The sequence below is a fragment of the Elephantulus edwardii genome, unplaced genomic scaffold (assembly GCF_000299155.1).
Source record: "Elephantulus edwardii isolate Elephantulus edwardi_28Jun2011 unplaced genomic scaffold, EleEdw1.0 scaffold00308, whole genome shotgun sequence".
NCBI classification, from domain to species: Eukaryota; Metazoa; Chordata; class Mammalia; order Macroscelidea; family Macroscelididae; genus Elephantulus; species Elephantulus edwardii.
Genome location: NW_006400058.1, coordinates 51888 through 61758, shown reverse-complemented (window position 1 = coordinate 61758; position 9871 = coordinate 51888). Strand labels below are relative to the sequence as shown.

The 9871-nt window shown below is 41.4% G+C and overlaps 1 pseudogene; it reads right to left on the bottom strand.

Annotated features, from left to right (window-relative positions):
• Positions 1–778: 778 nt before the first annotated feature.
• LOC102844600 lies at positions 779–1592 on the bottom strand (annotated as a pseudogene).
• Between the last annotated feature and the right edge of the window lie 8279 nt (positions 1593–9871).

The window sequence follows — 9871 nt, the reverse complement described above, 5'->3', positions numbered from 1 at the left end:
GTGCGGTTGGCGCAGGATAGAGCAGGGTTTAGGGCTGTTGTGCATAGGGTCGCTATGAGTCGGAAACGACTCGACGGCACATAACAATAACAACAACAACAACAACAACACCTTTTTCATTTACACAAAACCAATACACCTTATTTACATGAATGTCTTCATTTTAATCCAACTTTCTCCACAGACAGCCTAAACTATAACTTGTTTGTAACTTAGAGAAAGGCAGTTAGATGAGAGTATTTGTCTTCATACTTAGAAGTGAATATATTTAAAGACTTAATAACACATTTGCAAAGACTAAGGATGAATAGCTTATCAAATGGAGCCACCTGCCTCATCTGCATAAATTACAGGAAGCAACAGAACATGAAGCAAGCATGATTCTCAAGAACCTGAAAAAGAAAAAGAACTCTCAATACTGTTAATGCTGCTATTGATGTGAAATTCTTTCCTATTAAAAAACACTGATTTTACTAGTATTAGTAACTTCAATGCTTGACGAATTTGCATGTTATCCTTGCACAGGCACCATGCTAATCTTCTCTGTATTGTTCCAATTTTAGTATACGTGTTGCTGAAGCAAGCACTAATAACTTTAAAAAGGTATTATTGTTCTTTAACCCTCAGAGAACTGGTATATTTAGGTAACTAACCAAAACTAACTAATAGGTGTATTTAGACAACAATCCATAAAGATCATCTGGAGGATGTGTCACTGCCCATGGGCTCCAAAGATTTCAAGTGCATGAATTTTCTATGAACTAATACAAAAGGCACCTTATTCCTCTTTTTTCTTAAAAGAAACTTTTTCTTTGGTTTCCTGTAATTTTTCAGTGAGTCTGTCTTTTGTCTCTTCCATTTTCTCTGTGAGAAGCTCCTTGGTCTCTTCCATCCTGTCCTGTCTCCTTCACTGGAGGAGGAGTTGACATGTAGCCACGACTACGTAAATACTTCACAGTGAAGGATGTTCCTCCCAAAGTCACACTGTATCAGGCAGGAGTTGCAATCTTAAACAAGGTGTATGCTGTTAATGAATTTCCACTCTGGGAGTTTTTGAGAATGTTGACTATGCTGTCAGGCAACCCAAGGAGTTCTAGAAAAGGAGCAACATTCACTCCTTTCATGGCTGCATAGTAAAATGTTCCAAACCATATGCCAGAAGTTATTAGGTGTACTGGAATCAAAACTTTTCCATATTGTCTAAACATTTTCTTAAATCGCTGATATAGACTAAATAGACTTGTCTTGTAAAGGATCAGGTTCTTCTTTTTTTCCTGTGGGAATTCCTGGTGATGTTGCTTTAGATATAACCCTTTTGGATAACTTATTTTGCTCCCATTTCTTATGGTGAAGGACCCCAAGTAAGGGTGACTGAACACTGAATGACTTCCATTCCTTTGTAGCACATTGGGCAGCGGGTAAGGGTATCCAGTGTTTTGGACGGCCCTGTGTCCACACTATTTGGATTGAGCAGTATACAAAAATAATAATCCCTTTATGCTTTGACAGTGTCTAAAAACACCAGATTTAGGCGGTTCCGAGATAGTTCGATGGACCAGCACCGACACAGTTCGTAATATACTTAACTGCATTTTGAAGACTGGATTGATGGGTTGGTTTCAGCTTCTATAAAGCCTCCCTGGACGCCCGCGCTGCAGCCTGGGCCTAGGGCGGCTCCTTAGATCCCACAAGGGTGTCCCTACGCCGCACCGGTTTCCTCGCTTGTCTCCTGCTCTAATTTTTATGATTTCTGTTTTTTTAGAGGGTATTGGGTTTTCTTGCTGTTCTTTTTCAATTTGCTGGACCATCTCCTCCTTGAACACCTTATTTGCCCTGAATGTTTTCTGTATTACAATTTAGTGACGTCAATAATATTCTCCACAATGTGAAGCCACATGCCAGAGCCATCATTCAATTAACATAAGCTCAATGAGCAAAGTTTCCTTCTCCTTTCCTTCTCTGGAAACCACAATTATCTTTAATTATCTTTGGATTCTAAGTTATCTCTGTCTGATTTTACAATAGTCTTTGGTTTCTGCATGTCACTTATCCCCTATAAAGGAGATCATTGAGCGGTTACTCTTCCTGCACTGTCGTTACTATGCTCAGCATACTTTCCCCAAAGTTCACCCATTCTTTGACCTAAATCGGGACTCACTTCTCCTCACGGCTGATGAATGCCCTCTTGTGTGTTTGTGCTGTGTCTAGCATCTCAATTCATCCCCTGATAGGTGTTTGTGATAATTATCCTCTTTGGCTGTTGTAAAACGTGTTTCTAGGAGCCATGGAGTTTGGTTTTTTTGTTTATGTTCTATCCTTTCTTTCTAGGTATAGACAGTTCAATAGCCAAGTTTTTGAGAAACCATCAAGCTGTTTTCCACACTGGCTGCTCTGTCTTACATTTCCATCTGCTGCAGATGAGGGAGGGCTCCTCTTTCTTTCCAACTTGGACAACACCTGTTGTTTTCTTCATCATCACCATTGTAAGGATAATCTCCTCTTTGCCCTACAGCACTTAAGCTGGAATCTCCAAATGCTTAAGAACCTATTGCTTGTTAAATTAAAATCTTTCACCCAAGTAAAAGCAGAAGAACTTTGCTGCTATTATCATCATTAAGTGTCATAAAGTTGGTTTTATCTCACAGAGAACCCATGTCTAACAAAATAAGACATCGCCTGGCCATGTGCTATCCTCATAATCCTTGTTGTATTTGAACTCATTTTCTGCCAGCTTGCTGTTAATGAATTGTTTTCAGGGGCTTCATCTTTTTTCAAGAACTCTATTCCTCGTTGGGTACTGATCCGTCTTGAGAATACATCTCATCACTTCTCTGTCAATTTTCTTATACTGTGCAGCTACTATGTTAGTGTGAGACTGAAAGTGTTCGTATTCAATCAGTTCACAGACACCGATTCAGTGCCAACTCATAGCAACTCTCCATTGCATTTCCAAGTCTGCAACACAACTCCTTACATACTTGACCACCAGTGCTCCCTTGAGCTCCCTGCTGGAGCTTGCAAAGTCACAAGGGTCAACCATAATGGACATGTCTCAACAGATCTTCCAGATGTTGGACTTAGATCAAGGACCTTGACAATTACTTCTGAAAAAAGGATCCAGAAAAGAATTATCAGCTGAACTTGAGTGAGGCATTACTGCAATCTCTATTTTTGGTTGAATGTTGGATCAGGGAACTGATAGATTCCATCTGGGGAAAGTGAAGTTGTTAGCTATATGGGAAATAAACTAGGGAATGGAAATGACTAAGGGATTTTGATAATACAGGTATTATCTATTTTTCAGAAAGAGGTGGGAGAACTCTGAATGCTTCCTGTGAATTCTGATGGCATCAGTGCTCCGAGTACCTAGAGAAGTCTTTAGAGGAGAAGGTAGTAAAAATTTCTGGGTATATAGAAATGAATTCTAGAAAAACTGCCTGTGTCCACTTGGCTGCTGAATTAATAACACATAAAGTTAACCACATATGACTGATAAAATCATATTTGGAGTACAATGGTAGATATCAAGGAAACAGAAATATGGTAAAAATGCTTAAAATAATCTTACACAAGAGAGTCAGTGCTGCCTGAAAGGGATATATTTGTGAATGTTGTTTGTTGTTGTTTGGTGCCATCGAGTCGTAGATGACTCATAGTGACTCTATGAACGAACGGCCTGAGCACTGTTCGTACATAGAGTTTCTGGAGGCAAGCCATTTCGGAAGTAGATGCCGTTCCTGCTTCCTCTAAATTAAAATCCTATTACACTTTTGTGTTTTATGGGACAGAACTATTGCATCTTCAAGAGTGACTTTGACTTTGAATCACTGTCAATGGCAATGGGCTTTGGGCAAGAGGATACATCCATACCACAAATGGAAATGAAAAAAGTATGTTTGACTCTAAGGTAATAATAAAAAGGAATCAGATAGTAAAGAAATAGAAACAAAAAACACAACCAAGTTACCCTTTAGCAATCACTACATTAAATTGTCATCCATTCAATGATCTTTTTTAACTGTTGCTACCTCCAATCATGAAGTCATATTCATCTTCACATGGTTCACTTTCTCAAATTATTTACTTCGCATACAGATTGAGTAAGTATGGAGAAAGGATAATGATACACTTTCCCTGATGTTAAATCATGCAGTATCCCCTTATACTATTAGAAATACTACTTCTTGATCCATGCACAAATTTTACATGAAAATCATTATGTGTTCAGGAATTCCCATTCTTGTCAACATCATCCACAATTTAGTATGAGCCACAAAGTTTTATGCCTTTGCATAGGCAGTGAATCACAAGTAAACAACTTTCTGTTATTCTCTGCTTTCAGCCAAGATTCATCTGCCTCAGCAACGATATACCTTGTTCTGTGGCCTCTTCTGAATCCAGCTTGAATGTATGGCACTTCTCTACTGGTGAATAATTCAGCCATTTCTGAGTAATCATCAGTAAAATTTGTTTTTCCTCCATACTAATAATGTTATTCAATATTTTCTACTCTGTGTTGGATAATTTTCTCTGCAAAGTGAACAAATAGGATTTCTTCCATTCAGTTAATCAGTTGGATGTCTTCCCAATGTCTGTGCACAGGCTGGTAAGCACATCCAGGGCTGCATCTATCTGCCGAAACATTTCAGTTGGCATTGTATCAATTCCTGGGACCTTCTTTTTCGGCAAGTCCTTCAATGCAGCTTGGGTATCCACCTTCTGTGCACTTTTTTATCCTCACCCAACATTGTCTACATTACAATTCAATGACATCTATTCTTTGCCATGCTGGAGAGGATGCCAATAGATATGATGTTAATGTACTCTTCCTATTAATTAACATAAATTCAAGGCACCTAGTGTCAACTCTCTAATTTACCTCTGACAACCACTAATTATCTTTAGTATCTAAATATTATTTATGACATATAATGGAGAGTTCCTTTTTATTGCTATAATGTAATTGTTGCTAGCATGTGGTTGTTTTTGTGTGCCATTAAGTCACCTGCAACCCATAGTGACCCTATGTACAAAGCCTGCCATGTCCTGATCTCATCTCACTGATTCCAACACACCTACCCCCATTGCCCCAGTTATTGTATCAATCCATCTCATACGGGGTCTTCCTTTCCTGTGCTGTCCCTTCACCATTCCAAGCATGAGGTCTTTCTCCATGGACAGGTCCCTCCTGGTTATGTACCCAAAATATGCCACCAGTAAAGTCTGTAAAACTTATTTCAGCAGAAGAAGATGGCAGAATTGTTCCTAGGAAGATTGTGTTAAGATGTAAATAATTTGCTCCTGCAAAGACTGTGTGATAATACCCCTGATCATTCTTCGAGTCCTTCCACGATGGTCTGTGTGGCCTGGATTCTGAAAGGGTTTCTACTCAGCTAAGCTTACTGCTGTCAACTCTGGTCCAACTCCTAGGACTTGAACTGCCAGAGTTCCTTAGCCTTTGGGTTGGTACCACAAGTCCTAGAACTCCCTACTTACTCATTCATTACTATTGAGTCGGAATCTGCTTAAATTTGATCCTCTTCAGCGAGTTTTCAGAAAATCGCATGGGAGCAGATGGCCCATCTTATTTCCTAGGAGCAGCTGGTGGATTTCAGCCAAGCACTTTTGGGTTCACAGAGCAACTATCCATCCACTAAGTAACCAGACCCCTTTAAGCTCCCTACTAGTACTTCATATGTCACCAGGTCACCAATAGGCAGGTTTCAAAGGAACTTCCAAACAATGATAGACTAGGATAGAGGACCATGAAATCTATTTTTTTAAAAAACAAACAAACAAACAAACAAACAAACTTCAAACAACCAGCAAAATTCTTATCAGCTGAACTTACTGCATTCAGGATCTTAGGTTAAATGTCGTGTCAAGGAGTTGACAGGATTCTTTTGGGGAAAATGAAGGGATTAGCCATATAGAAAAGAAATTGAGAAAGGGGCTCTGGTGGCCTGGTGGCAAGAAGCTGCACTGCAATCCCAGAGGTACGCAGTTCGAATCAGACAGAGGGTCAATCTCCTCCTGTACCAGTCAGATCCGATTTGATGGTACACACAAGAAAATATTAAAATTTTAAAAGAATTAATAAAGAAGAAAATAAATTGAGGAAAAGAGAAACCTTTAATAGCAAAGATGTCGTCTATTTATTCGAGAGAGGGGGCGTGCTCTGTGTGGCCTCTGCAGATTCTTGTTTACTCAGGAGGAATTGGTGCAGGTGTTGAGCAGAGAGACATCTAAGGAAAGGGTGACAGGAGGAAGGCATTGAATTGACTTTTTCTTGACTTTCAAAGGATCTGACAGCAGATTCTGTGCAAGTAGGCTTTTGTGTTCTCATGCTCCAGAACAGACTCTGATCAGTCTGAAGTTTATTCCTGTAGGCTGAGATCAGCCTTCTGTAACTACTAAAATATCTATTTGTGTCTCCTGGCCCTGCCTCTGCCTCAGCATGCCCTTGCAGGTTGACAAGGAGTTTGTAAGATGAGGTTAGCTCACTAGCACCTGGCTATTTTTATTTGCAGGCAAAGCAATTCTATTTTGATTACAGAGTAATTTCCACGATATTGTGGCATCCTGGTAAAGTGTGCCCTATCTTAATTCCCCGGCTCCCAGCCTTTCTTGATCTCGGCAACCACCGAAGCCTAACTATATCCTTATCTCTACTCTATCTCCATTTTCTTCACTTCCACATACATTTCCTATCATAGCTATAATCCCTCTCATTCCACCAAGATCACTTCCAGTCACAACCCAGAATTGACACTGAGAAGCCAAATAGACTCCGTTTTTTATGTAGCACTCACTCCATTTGAGTAACCTAATCCTGTGTGTGGAAAATTTCTGCCCCAAGCCCTGAAGTTTTGTCTTGACCTGTTTTCCAAAATAGTTGTTGCTATTGTTTATAAATCCAGAATGTAAACATTTTTCACTGTACCCGTGACTACATCACTGTACCACCCTTAGAAATATGTCAACAGCACAGGATATTGTAGGCTGGGCCCACATAGCCCAGCATCTGGGGGTGGGGAGTAAGGATATAAAAGCACCTAGCTAAAGGCAGGGTTGTGGGGAATCCTACCCTGTTGCTGGGAGACCCCCCTCCCCCGCTGCACAGCAAATTAAAGACCTCACTTAAAATCCTGTGGCTTGTATCTCTTAATCCATTGAGCATAACAGACACAACCCTGTAGCAACTTCCAGTATAATCCCTCTTCCTACAACACACCCTACAACATTTCTTTTTCCAACTCACCAACTCACGTAATGTATAATCCACTTCCAGTCTAAGCCCTGCCTGCTTTTTCGGTACAACTTCATCTCTATCTCCAACTCCATCCTTCTCCCACTCAACTTCTTCACTGAACCCTAGATCTGAGAGCCCACCTTATATCATCTTGCACTGTAGTTGTTCCAAATATCTGACAATACAGCAGACCACAGGTAGAGTGCATCCCAACCTGGCTCTGCTCCTAAGCTCTGTCCTAATTTGAATCTGCACAGTACTCTCAGACTCTTCCTTGTCTGAAAATGGACTCCTCAAACTGACAAAATGGCCAGGTTACCAAGCCCCACCTACTTTCTCCTCTCTCCTACCTGTCCTGGTTGCTTTAGCATAGTTAGGAGCCTCTACTCACATGGAGCCACAGGTGTGGCTCTGAAGGGGTATGGATGCCCTGGGGAGAGGGGAGGGTTCCCCCATGTGTACAGGTAGGACTCCCATCCTACTCTCTGGGCCCATGCCAGCTCTGTCTTTCCTAGTCTCCCAGGAAGGTACCCACCAGATGCTGTGCCAGCTGCTCTCCAGAATTTGTGGGAGTGAGAGCTATAACTTCTCCCCCCATGAATGTTACTATCAGCATAGCAAAGTGCCTTTGACCAAAATGTGGGAACTGCACCTCCTGGGTCTGCTTTGAGCTTTGCTGGCTTTTCTCAGACAGACCCCAGGAGGCCTTTGTAGTGAAGGAGAAAGGCCATATGTGTTCCTCTGTGAAAGGCAGGATTTGTCACAGCTGAGGTTCTGCCCTTCCATGGGACCAAATCTGTAGGGAACTGTGGGTCAGATGCCTCTTCTGTCCCTGATGGAGCCTTGAGGGGAAAAGGAGTGAGTGGAGACTCCAAAGTCACTTTCTCTGACCATCACGAGGGCAGACGTGGAGGAAGTCCATGGGATGAGAGAAAAATCATAGTTTGAGTTGTTGTGATCAATGACATTAACGTTGTTAGAGAAACTCTACAACCGCCTTCAGACTCTAAAAGATGTTGCTTCTCCCTCAAAGGAAGGTAGGAGTGAGTCATCATGGAGTGGGAATATGTGTGTGGATGTTGAAGGAGACTCAAATGTGAAAACATTTTGGGGGCTCAGGTAATTACCATGTAGGGAAAACTGAGGAACTCTTTATGTTCTATGACTCATAACAATCTTGTGAACAATAGATCCAAAACTTGTCCTATCAAGCACCATCCCCATCATCTCTGATATGCTCATCCTCATGTGTCAAGCCATCATGTTAAAGATCTTCCTCTCTTTCTCTCACTCTCCACTTTCCCCGGGATGATGTGTTTTTTCTAGGACTAGCTCCTCCTGGCAACATGCCCTAAGTAGGCCAGGACCTAAAATTTCATTTTGTTTCGTCAAGGGAGCAGGCTTTCTCCACCCTCAGTCTTTCTATCCCTTCCAGTATCCTCTCTCTCACAGCATCAGTAACCAGGTGTTTATTCACCAGCCTGTTTATTCTAGCAGTATACCACTGGAATTGCACACAAGAGATACTATTTTTAAAAACTAGAATAGGAGGGTGTGCAAAACAGGAAAATGTGCCTTCCACAAGATCTTACACGACACTGCTCAATGAATCTTTTGTGTGTGTGAGCCGAGGAGTAACGTAAATTCTGTTTGCCACATGAGATGAAGCCCTTTGGTTAGTAAGCTTGGGAATGAAGGTTGAGACGAGGTCATGCTTCCTCCTTCCCAATGAGTTAGCTCCCTTGTTACATCTTCAAAAACAGGGCTACAGCTCTTTGTATCTGTAGTTTCACAGTTTTCCTGGGAAAAAGTTTGGAGTCAGACCAGCCCTGATTGCTTTTGCTAAAGAGAGGGATAAGGCTGGGTCTGGACTTCAGGCTTGGCTAGAGGGATGTGTTTAATTTGGGGCAGGTGCAGGTGGAAAGTGGTAGGGATGTTGGAGGGAGAAAATGCTGAGTGCCCTATTGTTAGGAGACATAATCTTGAAGCCAACTGATTTGGACTAGGTGGGTTGTGAGTTGGGTGGAGGTGGAGTAAAGGACAACAAGGGTGGGGCCATAATGAGAGAGAGAGAGAGAGAGAGAGGGAATGCTGATACTATCAGAGAGTGTGACAAAACTTGTGAGTAGTGTTGTCGTTGAAATGTATGACTTTTTAATGAAATTCTCCCTGTAGATAAACTCTAGTGTTCTAACAGATAAGGAATTGCCTTGTCTACTCACGATCTTCAAATCTACTAGCTGCTCTGTAGCAGAAAAATGGATAACCTCCTCCTGAGTGATATACAGCCTCTGAAAACTCACTAAAGGGTCAGCTATGAGTTAGTTCTGGCTCCATGGCACATAAAAAGGGCAGCTGCAAAAACAACCATGAAGACAGTTATAACACAAAAATATTTTTTTCCTCAATTTGGCTTACCTGTGTCAGTATGTCTGCATGGATAATTTATATATGCTGTGGTTATGTGCTATATCAAGTTGGAATTGAAGCATACCTGACTCTAGAGAGGATTTTCAGAAGTGATAAACGGAATGGGAGGAGATTTCCCATCTTTCTCCTGTGGAGTAGCTGGTGGATTTGAACTCTGTGCCTTTGGTTAGCAGTGCCAGTCCTTGGGCA